Source organism: Alexandromys fortis, unplaced genomic scaffold, assembly GCF_014885135.2.
Source record: "Alexandromys fortis isolate MF-2015 unplaced genomic scaffold, M_Fortis_MF-2015_v1.1 scaffold_55, whole genome shotgun sequence".
NCBI classification, from domain to species: Eukaryota; Metazoa; Chordata; class Mammalia; order Rodentia; family Cricetidae; genus Alexandromys; species Alexandromys fortis.
This window is the reverse complement of record NW_026067936.1, coordinates 9,988,328-10,000,087: the sequence shown is the minus strand read 5'-3', so window position 1 is coordinate 10,000,087 and position 11,760 is coordinate 9,988,328. Positions and strand designations below refer to the sequence as shown.

The following is an 11,760-nucleotide window of genomic DNA, read 5'->3' as shown; positions in this document are numbered from 1 at the left end:
TAGTCAAAGGCTTTTGTAGAAACACAAATCTAATGCAGAGACTCAAAAGCATCAAACACCCTTGCCATTCTGGGTATTTTCACGGACTCTTATCAGGCAGCTAACGACTGCTCAGCCAGGCTCTGCCTTGCTTTGATGACAATTCAGAATTCCTCCACACCTGACAGACCAACAAATTATTTCTTCCTGACCGTAGATAGCATGATGCATTATTCAACAGGACCCGCATAGCTAGTATAGAAAAACATGTAAATGTTTGAGACCCGAAAGGGACTTTTGATGGCTTGCTGGTCAAATAGAGAGAGTTCAAATTTAAGCCCTTTCCCTGGGTCATTCAATTAATTAGGGGCAGACCCAGATCACGAAACCAGGTTTTCTGAACTCAGGATTGGTTTTACTCGACATCAAGATGGAATGCGTGCCTTGTCGGGAACACATGTGAACCGCCCATTTTTGTCTTATTTTGTAAATAGTGACAAACATACTCAGTTTATTTTACTGGACATTTTCAAATTCAAGTTCCAAGTTCTCGTGAGCTCCTGCTCGAGGATGGAGCAAAAAGGCCCCTACAGTCCTGACAAATCTGAAAGACAACCTGGAAACATCTCCAGAGCATCCTGGTGGCTGCGGGGACACTGATCTACGACTTAAAAACTTGGAGAGCTTTGCCAAGGAGATACTTCGGTGTGAAACACAGACATACTCTCAAAAGATTTTAAATTTGGATACATTGGGGATGGGTGGAGAGGAGGAGAAGGCAAAAGAGAGAGAGAGAGGGAGGGAGGGAGAGAGAGAGAGAGAGAGAGAGAGAGAGAGAGAGAGAGAGAGAGAGAGAAACAGGTGGGAGGGCATGCAGTGCCAGAGGCCCACTTTGTGGAGTTTGTTCTATGGAGTTTCTCCATGGGGCTTTCAATCTTGTCTGCAACATGGGCAAACCAAAGAAGTAGCTGTAACTTGAGGACCATTCCCTAAAGTAAACTGTGAAGATACAGGACATTGAAGATGGTGTGGCATTGCTAGAGTAGGTGAACAAGAAGTGACCCTTAAGCTACGGAGGAGAGGGAACCCATTATAAGGAGAAGGCCTTGTCTTTGACAATGCTTCCCATCCCACTTTCCCCTCCATCTCTTGCTTCTGTCGTTCATGATCATCAAAGGAGGGCTAACAGCTTCCAGTAAGCATTGGAAATATATGCTCGTTAAATAATTTATCTCTTGCTTGCAGAAACAACAGAGATGTTGCTCCCAAGGGAACTGTAAGGTTTTTTTTTTCTAGATGGAAAACACATGTGTTTTATGGCAGCAATTTAGCTTGCTTTTCATCACTAGTTGGAAAGTATTAGTAAAACCCACTAAGTCCAAAGGATGAGACAGGGGGACAAAAAAACGCATAATACACAGCCTCTTCTACATTACAAATAAGCTGGGTTGTGTCGCAATAACAAGTAACCCCGGAATTCCAGTGGTATAATATGATCATAGTTTATTTTTTATGCATATGATTTGCAGTGTGGGTTGCAGCTTTTGTGGGTCGCTATCCTGGAGGAATCTTTTCATTTTATGAGCAAGCCTGTATCCTCAAGGCAGAGCAAGAGCAGGAGGTCATCAGGATATCTTTTAGGACCAGTCCTGCAAAGTGTTTACATCATCTCTGCCCTCATAACATTCGCTGGAATCAATCACATAGGCTGTAGCTAACTCCAAGGAAATCTGGAAAATGGGACCTTCCTGTGCGTTCAGGAAGAGGAAGTGGCTTTGCAAAAGGCATAGATGGTCTCCATCTTGGAGAAGCTTAATTTTGTGGCCCAGAAAGTTCTGAAAATATGAATTCCTTTATTATAGGGACCAGTGACCAAAGCCTTAGAGGGAGACAAAAACAAGGAAGAAAGGTCCATTGATGAGAAATTCTTTTTTTTTCTTTCTTTTTTATTTTATTTTTTTTAAATATTTTTTGCTGGAGTGGGAGATAAGTTCTTGTGTACCCTGGGCTGGCCTTGAATTCACTTCTGAAAATGATCTTAAACTTCTGGTTCTACTGGGCCGCCCTGTTCCTCATTGCCTGTTATGCAGTGTTGAAGGTCAATCCTGCAGCTTCACTCATGCTAAGCAAGCAATCTACAAACTGAGCTATGTCCCTAGCCCTGCTTTTTAAAACAATTGTTTGAGACAAGGTCTTACTCTGCGGTCTAGGCTTGCCAGGAACTCACCATGCAGCCCAGGCTGGTATCTGACATATCCGTCTTCCTGCCTCGCATGGTGAAATCGTAAGGACAAGTCACCGTCCTTAGCTTTAGACTGACTAATTTTTGTTTGATTAAAAAGGGACAGTGGATAAAGAAAGGTTGCTCAGTGAACTGCATTTGACTAGAGATCATAAGAATGAATGGGCGTTTTGGTGGTAAAAAAATAAACAAGAGAGAAGGTGCAGACAAAAGAATAGTAGTGCAGGGTCTGGTATGAGTGTCAAAGGAAAAACAAAGAAAAAACAAAGAAGCAGAGAGGCCGAATTACCAATCAGAGACCTGGGATGCTTGATTACTCCTAGAACAGAAGAACAGAGGAAGATCAACACGTTCGATGGGAGGGAAACCCACCAACGATCCTCCAGAAAGACCTTCATTAGGAATGTGACCCTCACTACCATAGTGGTTGTCTTGTTAGGGTTTCTATTGCTGTGAAGAGACACCATGGCCACAGCAACTCTTATAAGGGAAAGCACTGGGTTCAGAGGTTTAGTCCTTTATCATTATGGTGGAACATGGTGGCATGCAGTCAGGTGTTCGCTGGAGAAGAAGCTAAGAGTCCTACACCTGGATTGGCAGGCAGCAAGAAGAGAGAGACATTGGGCCTGGCTTGAGCATTTGAAACCTTAAAGCCCACCCCATGTGCAGACCTTTAGATTGGACAGCATTAGGGGGACAGAGTACTGGACCAATATCAACATGACAGGGCCTTTAAGGGAGAGGGCAGCTCCCCTTTAAGATCTGGAGAGGCGCTGCATAAGAAAGATGGCCTAGAGTTAACAGTAAAAGCAACAGTTGCCAGGGACAACACGAAGGGGACGTCTGAAGGGGGGAGTCTTTGGAAAAATCCCCTGAAGAAAAAAAAAAGGAATTCCTGGCTTTTATAAGATGGGGGGGGGTGCGGGGATGAGAAGCTCCACAGTGCATGAGTTAGTCTATTTGGCTCTCATGTGCATGAACCCAGGTTCTAGATGGGACCATAAATTCATCTTATAGCCGCTAAGGGGGTGGACTGCAAGCCCACAGCACAACAAAGCTTCTAAACTCCCTGCCAGAGAGGAGGAGGAAGTTTGACGCAGGTGGTATAGCCTGGTTTTGAGAAGAAAGGCAACCACTGGGTCCGTGAAGTGCCAATTACACAGCTTGGATTTCATTTTCTAAGCAACGGGACGCCGTGCAAGCCTTTCAAATAGGTAGTAACATCATCAGGTTGGGGGTTTTGGTTTTTTTTTATTTATCATTTTTATGCGTCTGAGTGTTCGCTTAGTACATCATGTGTGCAGCACCCTCAGAGGTCAGGAGAACTGTTGGCTCCTCTGCAACTGGAATTAGAGACAGTCGTGAGGTTAGGAGCCCAACTTAGATCCTCCGCAAGGGCAGCAAATGTTCCTCCCTGTTGAGTCATCTCTCCAGGCCCTAGACTGAGGGTTTTAAAAGGACTTATTTTCCTTTTCCACGTATCTGTTGGCTGAAGTTGGCGGACACTTAATGGCTGATAATTAGAAAGGTTGCTGTTTTGTAAGCGGTGCTTCTTTCTTTGCAAGAACTCAGAGCACTTTGCATTGGGCTGAGAAGCCCATTGATGCTGCGTTTCCATAGGAACAGTGCGGGGGAACCAGATACATCTGTATGGCTCACAGTGTGGGACTCGAGGAGAAGACATGCTGGCGGTGCAAGTGACATGCAAGAGGAATCCCAGGTTGAATCGTTTGTCAGTCTCACAGAGAACTCTGTCCCAGTGCCTCCGGGAGAACCGGAGCACCGTTCCCGCTTTATGGTGTCACTCAACAGAATGAAATTAGCCTGCAGGGATCAGTCACAACTTGTGAGCTTTGCCACCAGTGCCTGTGGAGTCCAACTGTCAGGTGCTTCTGACCGGATGATGCCCAGGTCGGGAGTATTAACAAACAGATAAGTATCCAGGTTCCTGTGGATTATGAATCCTGTCCCTGCTTTGTGGTACTGATAATTAAACCCTAACCCCCAACTCCCACCCACACCAAACCCCTATTCCCCTTTTCTCTCCCTTCCTGCCATTCATTTGAGACAGAGTATCACAATGTAATTCTCAAATTCTCATTCCCAATCCTAACTTGATCAAAGAGCTGTGGTGATTTTAAGGCGAATTAGCCTCCACGGGGTCGTGTGTTTGAATGCTGGGTTCTCAGTCGGCAGGATTCTTACAGAAGGCTTGGGCGCTGTGGCCTTGCTGGAGGAGGCATGTCACTGGGACTGGGCTTCGAGGTTCCATGCCCAGTCTTGGTCTCTCCCTGCCATCAGAAACAAGCTCTCAGGGGCTTCTTCAGCAGCTCGCCTGCCGGGCACCATGCTCCCTACCGGGATGGTAACAGACTAACCCTCTGAAAGAAACCGTAAGCAAGCCCACAATGAAATGCTTTTTTTCTGTAAGTTGCCTTGGTCATGGCATCTCCTTCCAGCAACAGAACAGTAACTAAGACAGGAGACAACTCACATTCGTGTGCTCTGCTCATGAAAACCTTGCCCTAGTCAGGGACGGGCTTAAGGGTGATCCGGTTTCGGCCAGTGAGACACAGAGCAGGAGCCTGCTGGATGCTATAGGGTGCAGGGTGGAGTAGGGGTGAGACTTGGGAATGTCTCCTGGACTTAGAAAGGCAGCTCTGCCAGCCTTTGGGCCCCTTTATATTAGTTGCCATTTTGTCCCTGTGCCTGGGATGAACACCTTAAAAGAGCGAAGGTGGGCTTAGCATCAAAGACTCCATACCTGTCATCCCGTTCCTGTCACCTTCAGGGCTGTGATTCACAGCACTTGGTGATAGACATGTGTGGTAGATGAGGTCTACCACAGCAAGGGCCACGCAGCCATGCAGCAAAGACCATGCAGCCCTGCAGCAAAGACCAAAGAAGGGGTTAATGTTCCACTGTGCCCTTTGAGAGAATACCTACTTTCTTCAATGATGCTCCACCTCCTAAAGACTGTCTTTTCCCAGAGTCACAGACTGGCAACCAAACCATCAACATTTAGGCTATGGACCGGGCATCTAAAATCTCAACCATGACACCATCTGTCTCAGTGAGGACTCTGTTGCTCTGAAGAGACTCCATGAACACGGCAACTTTCTTATAAAGGAAAGCATTGCATTGGGGCTGGCTTGCAGTTCCGAGGTTTTGTCCATTATTGTCATGGTGGGAAAAGGAAGCATGGCAGTACACAGGCAGACATAGCCCTGGGGAAGGGGTCAAGAGTTGGACAGCTGGATCCGCAGGCAGCAGGAAGAGAGAGCGAGAGACATTGGGCCTGGCTTGAGCATCTGAGACTTCAAAGTCCACCCCCAATAACACACCTCCTCCAACAAGACCACCCCTCCTCCAACAAAGCCACACTTCTTCCAACAAGACCACACCTCCTAATAGCTTCACTACCTACAAACCTGTGAGGGCACTTTTCATTCAAACCCCCACGCCATCTTCCTCCAGATGCACACAGTGCTGGCAACAGTGGTGCTACCATTCAGGCCTAGGGAATGGGGCACAGCCATGCTAGGACTCTGAAGATGGCAGGGCCAGAACTTAGGAGGAATTAAAGTCTTGATAGTATTACAGAGTCACACACTTACCCAGCCTCGAGTCTTTCTGAACTAGAATCTCCTCTGTGTGATGATTCTTTTTTTTTTTTTTAATCACATTTTCCCCCCTCAAGATGGCCAACTTGGAGTTTGTTACTTTCCCCTCAAGTTGGCCAATTTGGAGTTTGGTACTTGCAACAGGAACACTACAACCAAGATAAATGATCATTTTCTCACTGCCCCAGTGAGGGCAGCGGATGGGCAAGGTAGAACCTTCATGTCACACAGCTCTTGACTCTAACATGGGGAATCACAGTGTCCCGGACTTGTGCAAAACAGGTTCCAGAAAACAGGCAGTGAGCACCAGCTTGCACACCCAAAGGAGCGTGAGGAGAACATCAGGAGGGAGTGACCCCAGAGCACAGCCTCCTATAAGATAGGCTGATGTCTGCAGTCAGTCTGAGCAGCTGTGGGCACCTCACCCAGTATCTCTCAGGTTTCCCCTGGACTCATTCAGATCATAGGCACTTACGGGCTGTTATCAGAACACAGAATATCACAGGCTAAATTACCCAGCACGATGCTTACCAGTTCACGTGAGATGGGCCTCAGCTTTTATTTTAAATGGAGCAGCGATCCACAGACTATTTTCCCCTTGAATCCTTGATTGTGGCACAAGGCCACTGACCCATTTAGCCTGCTATTGCCACTTGACACCACAAATTCAGAACCATTACAAGGAAGTCATTAATTCCCACCCAACACACACATCTCACACATACGAAAGTTCACACGGGTCAGGAAGGTTCCTGAACCCAAACCTGCTCACCCATTTTCCCAGATGACATTGCGATTATCAAGTTCAGGAGACTAGGTTTACAGGAGGCATTTTAAATGAGTGTTATGTCATTTACCAAACACTCCTCATTAATTTTTTTTTCATAGCTACTTGTTAAGCTCCAGTTTGAGAGAAGGAGAATAAAAAACCCTGGAATGTTCTTCCTCAGAAGGATAATTGCTCATTAGAACCCTATTTTGTTATAATTGTACGATTCATTATGCTGAACACTTCATTAGAAGCATTGTAAAAATTCTGACAACTCGAATATGGTACGTTGAATATGGAAATGGTTCCGATTTACAGCCTTCCTGCATCTTTAGGGCAGTTTCTAATTAACAGACATGGGAGATGCTGGGAAAGTGAGAGTCTCCCATATTTTATTCTGGGATCATTACTGGAGATACATTTTATAAAAATGCAACATTATTTTGAAATAGGAGGCTTTCTTTAGAACAGGGGAAAAAAATGGCCCATAAATGTGGAATTGTCACAAGGAGGCCACATCTGTCTTTGCAAATTCAAGTGGCTCAGAATTATCTGCAATTAATACTAAGCCAAATCTTTTTATAGTTCTGGTACAGACTTTGGGGTAAAGATAGCAGAATGAACATTTTCATTTATCTCCTTTTCCTCTTGAAATTCAACTCAAATGACAGTTACGGGAGCTTAAGTAGGGTAAGAACTCAAGAGGAACAGAACTCAGATGAACAACAAGAAACTTTTGGAAATTGGAAGCAGATGAACAAGTGAACTAATTCTAAGAAATCTTAAGGTAACAGAATAAACTGCTGAGGGCCCCAGGGTTGGGGATCAACGTGAGGCTGAAGATGGATCAGCTGGGATTCTGCATAAGAATCGTTAGGGTTTCCAGACCTCCCCGCCAAACTTCCCTGCTAGTGGAGACTTTGAGTCTTGTTTACCTTTGCCTAGGTTGGGAGCTATTAATCCTGGAGAAGGTCTCTAGAGAGACAGGAGACAGGTCTCTGAAGTGCTACCATCTAAAGAGGGTCACAAAAACACCCTGAGTAAACAAGGGGACAGCAGGATATTCATATAATTAATGATAAGCCCTGCTTTCCAAGTCCCCGGAGGCTACATAGCAGACAAGGTTAGAGTCTATGTATGAGACTGTGAGACCCTTCCTGGAATATGGCCAGCACAGGAGAAAATAGCTGGAAACAGTGTTCTCCCCCTCCGAGAGTAATCTAACACCCATAGGCTCACACCCTCGGGTCACTGGCTCAAAGGCAATCTCTTGCCCTCTGCTCCAAATGGACAGAATCAGAGGCACTGTGTATGGGTGGGGACTGAAATATAGTGCAACAAGTTCATGCTAAAATTTGAAAATCACTGGGTGTTTTTGTTTGCTTTCCAGTAAAGTCCACCCTGGGCCCAACCTTTCTTTCTCTTGTCAATATAAGCAATGAAGGGGAAGCAATATCACAAGAAGCATGAAATGAAAAGCAGAACTCTTAGAGGAGAAGAGAGGCGATGTAAGAAAAATCGAGACTGGGACAAAACGCTAATAATACTGTCAGAGAAGTGAGAAAAGACCCGTGAAGCCAGGAGAGAGAAACTTTTGTGGAAAATAGTAGCTGATGAGAAATAAAAATTATGACAGAAGCAACAGAGAATTCAACAAAAAAGAAAAAAGGAAGTAATGGGATAGAAACAATAGAAAACTCTTAGGCTTAGTTTAGGAGAAGATTGAAAAGATTGAAGTGTAAGTAATGATATCATGAGACATCCAGATAAAGGTGGTTGGTGAGCGAAGTTCTCAATGATACAAGTAAGAGATGCCTGCAGTGCTAACAAACATGAATTCCCAGATGGAAACAGCCCCCCCCCCCACCTTCTAGTGTTTGCCAACAGGTGAAAGTTGGCTTGCATCTAGACACATTGCCGTCAGACTCATGGAGTAAACCAAAAGGATGCTGCAAATGTCCAGAAAAAAAAAAAAAAAAGAAAAGAAAACAGGCCAAGAATGCAGAACCAGAATGGGTAGACTTCTCAGGAAACACATCCCTAAGGAAGTGTTTTGATCAAATGCAGGGACGAAATGAGCATTCAAATGTGAGGGCAAAGGCATTTAACATATGCTAAGGCTCCAAGGTTCTGAAGTCAAGAGGTCAAAGTCTCTAAGAATTGGACCATGCTATAGTAGTGCTGGCAACTGCTTCATAGAGGCATGACCCAAAGCACGCCAACCAAAGACTTGGTGATGACATCCACATCTGTTCTCATCTCCCCCAGCTGTGCTCTGCCCTGTCACCTGGAAGTCTTTCTAAAGGCAACTTCTGTAGTGGTTTGGAAAAAAGTGGCTCCCACAGACTCACATATTTGAATGCTTAGTACCCAGTTGATGGAAGTATTTGGGAAGGATTATGAGGTGTATCCTAGTTGAAGGAGATGTTACTGGGGGCTGGTTTTGAGGTTTCAAAACCCCATGCTATTTACAGCTAATCCTGCCTTGTGGTTGTTATCTCGGGACATGAACTCTTAGCTATTATTGCTCCAGCACCATGCCTACCTCCCTTCTGCCAAGCTCTTTGTGGTAGTTTGAATGCATCTGACCCCCATAAGTTAATAGGGAGTGGCACTATTGGGAGGTGTGGATTTGTTGGAGTGAGTGTGGTCTTGTTGGAGGAAGTATGTCACTGTGGGAGCAGGCTTTGAGGTTCCAGATATATTCAAGCCACACTCAGGGTCTCAATTCACTTCCTGATGCCTGCTGATCAAGACGTAGGACTCTCAGCTACAGCACCATGTCTGCCTGCATGCCCCCATATCCCACCCTGATAATAACAGACTAATCCTCTGAACTATAATCCACCCCATTAAATATTTCTATTCATAATAATTTCTGTGATTATGGTGTCTCTTCACAGCAATAGAAACCCTAACTAGTACTCTCTCCTCCATGACTGTCATGGGCTCCAATCTTCTAGAACCATGAGCCCCCAGTTAAATGTTTTCTTTCATAGGCTACCTTGATCATGGTGTTCTGTCACGGCATCAGGAAAGTCACGTGACGAGTTCCTCCAGTTCTTAGCACTGCTCACAGTGGCAGCTCTCTCTCCACCTTCATCTGGCCCTCACATTGTCTCCTGGAAGCCTCTTCGGGTGGTGTTTACACCTACCCTCTCAAGTGTGCATTAGCCTTTACACTGTGATACACACTGTGGTTTCATGGGGAAATCCATCCCACATGCTACCCATCCAGCTGGTAAAACTAGCAATAAGGAATTGTCACACCCACCGGTAATTGGCAGTCCCTTTGCTGCCCTCCAATTTCCAGTCCCCCCTGATCCTTGAAGATTCCAGCTCCTCCTATAAGACTTATCCACAGAATAGCAATCTCAGCCATGGGATTCTTGAGGTCCACTTTCATGTCTTGGAAGGTAATGGCAAATGAGAGGTGCCACTATGAGCTTCTGGGCGGAATGAGCACGGAGTACTTCTCTGATTAGGTTTGCTGGAAACGATTCCCATATGGTTGCCAGAATTTCCTTCACTAGTATGTGAGTATTACACAGGACACAGAGGCAGTAATAGGCCATGGTTCGGGGCGGCTACAGACATTATCTGATGCCGTGGATAGGGCAGTAGAAAGCCAAGGAAGATAATCCAGAAGGTGGAGGCAAGCCTTTGAGTCTGGTTGATGCTGCCAAGAGCATAACGCGGAATATACAGAACATGGCAGTAAACACTCATGTTGGCAAGCAGGTCCTCAACTTGAAAAAAGAAAAGTAATAGATTCAATAAATGCGGCACCTTGATTATGATTTCTCTTGTTCAATGTAATGAACAGTGTTAAAACAATTTCAGACCTTTGTTATATCTGCCTAACCCGGCAAACACCACTCTCAATGGCCAGGGTTACTTTTGCAGTAGATGAACCCTTGATTTCCATAGCTCCACTGCAAAAACAAGAAACAAAAGGGTAGGGTATTAGAGGCCTACAACTTCACACGCTCGTCTCCGACTAAATAAAGGTATCCCCGTAAAACCCAAGTCAAATCAGAAAAATGCGTAAGCCGCGGAAACCGGAAGTCCCGACCAACCCTTTATTGTTAGTCATGTTAGAAAACATATAACATAGAAAAGATAAACAGAGACACTGCGGGTGTCCAGGGAATCTGGAAATGTCACTGGACGTTAGTCTTCTCCAGAATTCCTTGTAGGCATTGTTACTAGGAGTTACCTGTCTATGAAACCAAGGCGAAATTGGGAGGGGGCGGCCTTGAACTGGCCTCTCTTTGTCTTCACCATGGTTGGTTAATCATGACTTTTGGCTCAAGCCTTCGAGTCCCATGAAGAACATGGAGAGACATAGCCATCCTTCCAGATGCTGTAAATAAAGTACAAGCTTACAAGTGAGTTCTAGCAGGGCCAGCTTGCCGCTCTGCTGCTGCTTTGTAGTGGCACCTTGAGCGGCACAGTTTTCTCACATGGAAAACAGAAGCCACGCTGTCCTCTTCATAGGGCTGTGGTGAGGATGAAATTTTGCACGTATGGCAGCCACCTCACATTAAGCACTGTGCCATTGGTTGTTGTTGATGCCATTGCTAGCAAAGTCAAATTGCTCTGCCTCTAATCAAGGTTCATAGTGTATAATATATACATGAAGGACACTCTGTGGGCTTAGGACTTATCAGCAACAAGCACTGGTTTGCAAGAAACAAAATAAAAGTAGTTCAGACTGTATCTATTGATATATAGAAATCATATTTAGCTTCATAAATTGAATTTATCATCAATTTGGCTAACTGATTAATGTAGCAATTAAGAATTGTTTGGAAAAAAAAGAATTGTTTGGAATTACATAATGTCGCATGCATGTAATGCCAACATTTAGAAGATGGAAGTAGTGAGATCATGGGTTCCAAACCAGTTTGTGTTACATAGTGAGTTTCAGGTCAATCTGTACTACGTAAAGATCCCTGTTGGTGTTCAAGGAATCTGTAAATGTCACTGGATATTAGTCTTCTCCCAGAAGTCCTTTTAGGGGGTCACATTTTTTATGATATCAAGCCAACAATCATCAAGAACTTTTCAATGTAAAGTTAACTGAGGATGGACGGGGAACTTCCATGGTTACAAGGATGGATGTGCATTTCCATAGTGATGAA

At 44.9% G+C, this 11,760-nt stretch overlaps 1 long non-coding RNA gene across 1 annotated transcript in view; it reads left to right on the top strand.

The window, feature by feature from the left end:
- LOC126504409 (uncharacterized) overlaps nucleotides 1-11,760 on the top strand; it is a 46,514-nt gene that overhangs the window by 29,004 nt on the left and 5,750 nt on the right. The gene's annotated exons all lie outside the window — the stretch shown is intronic.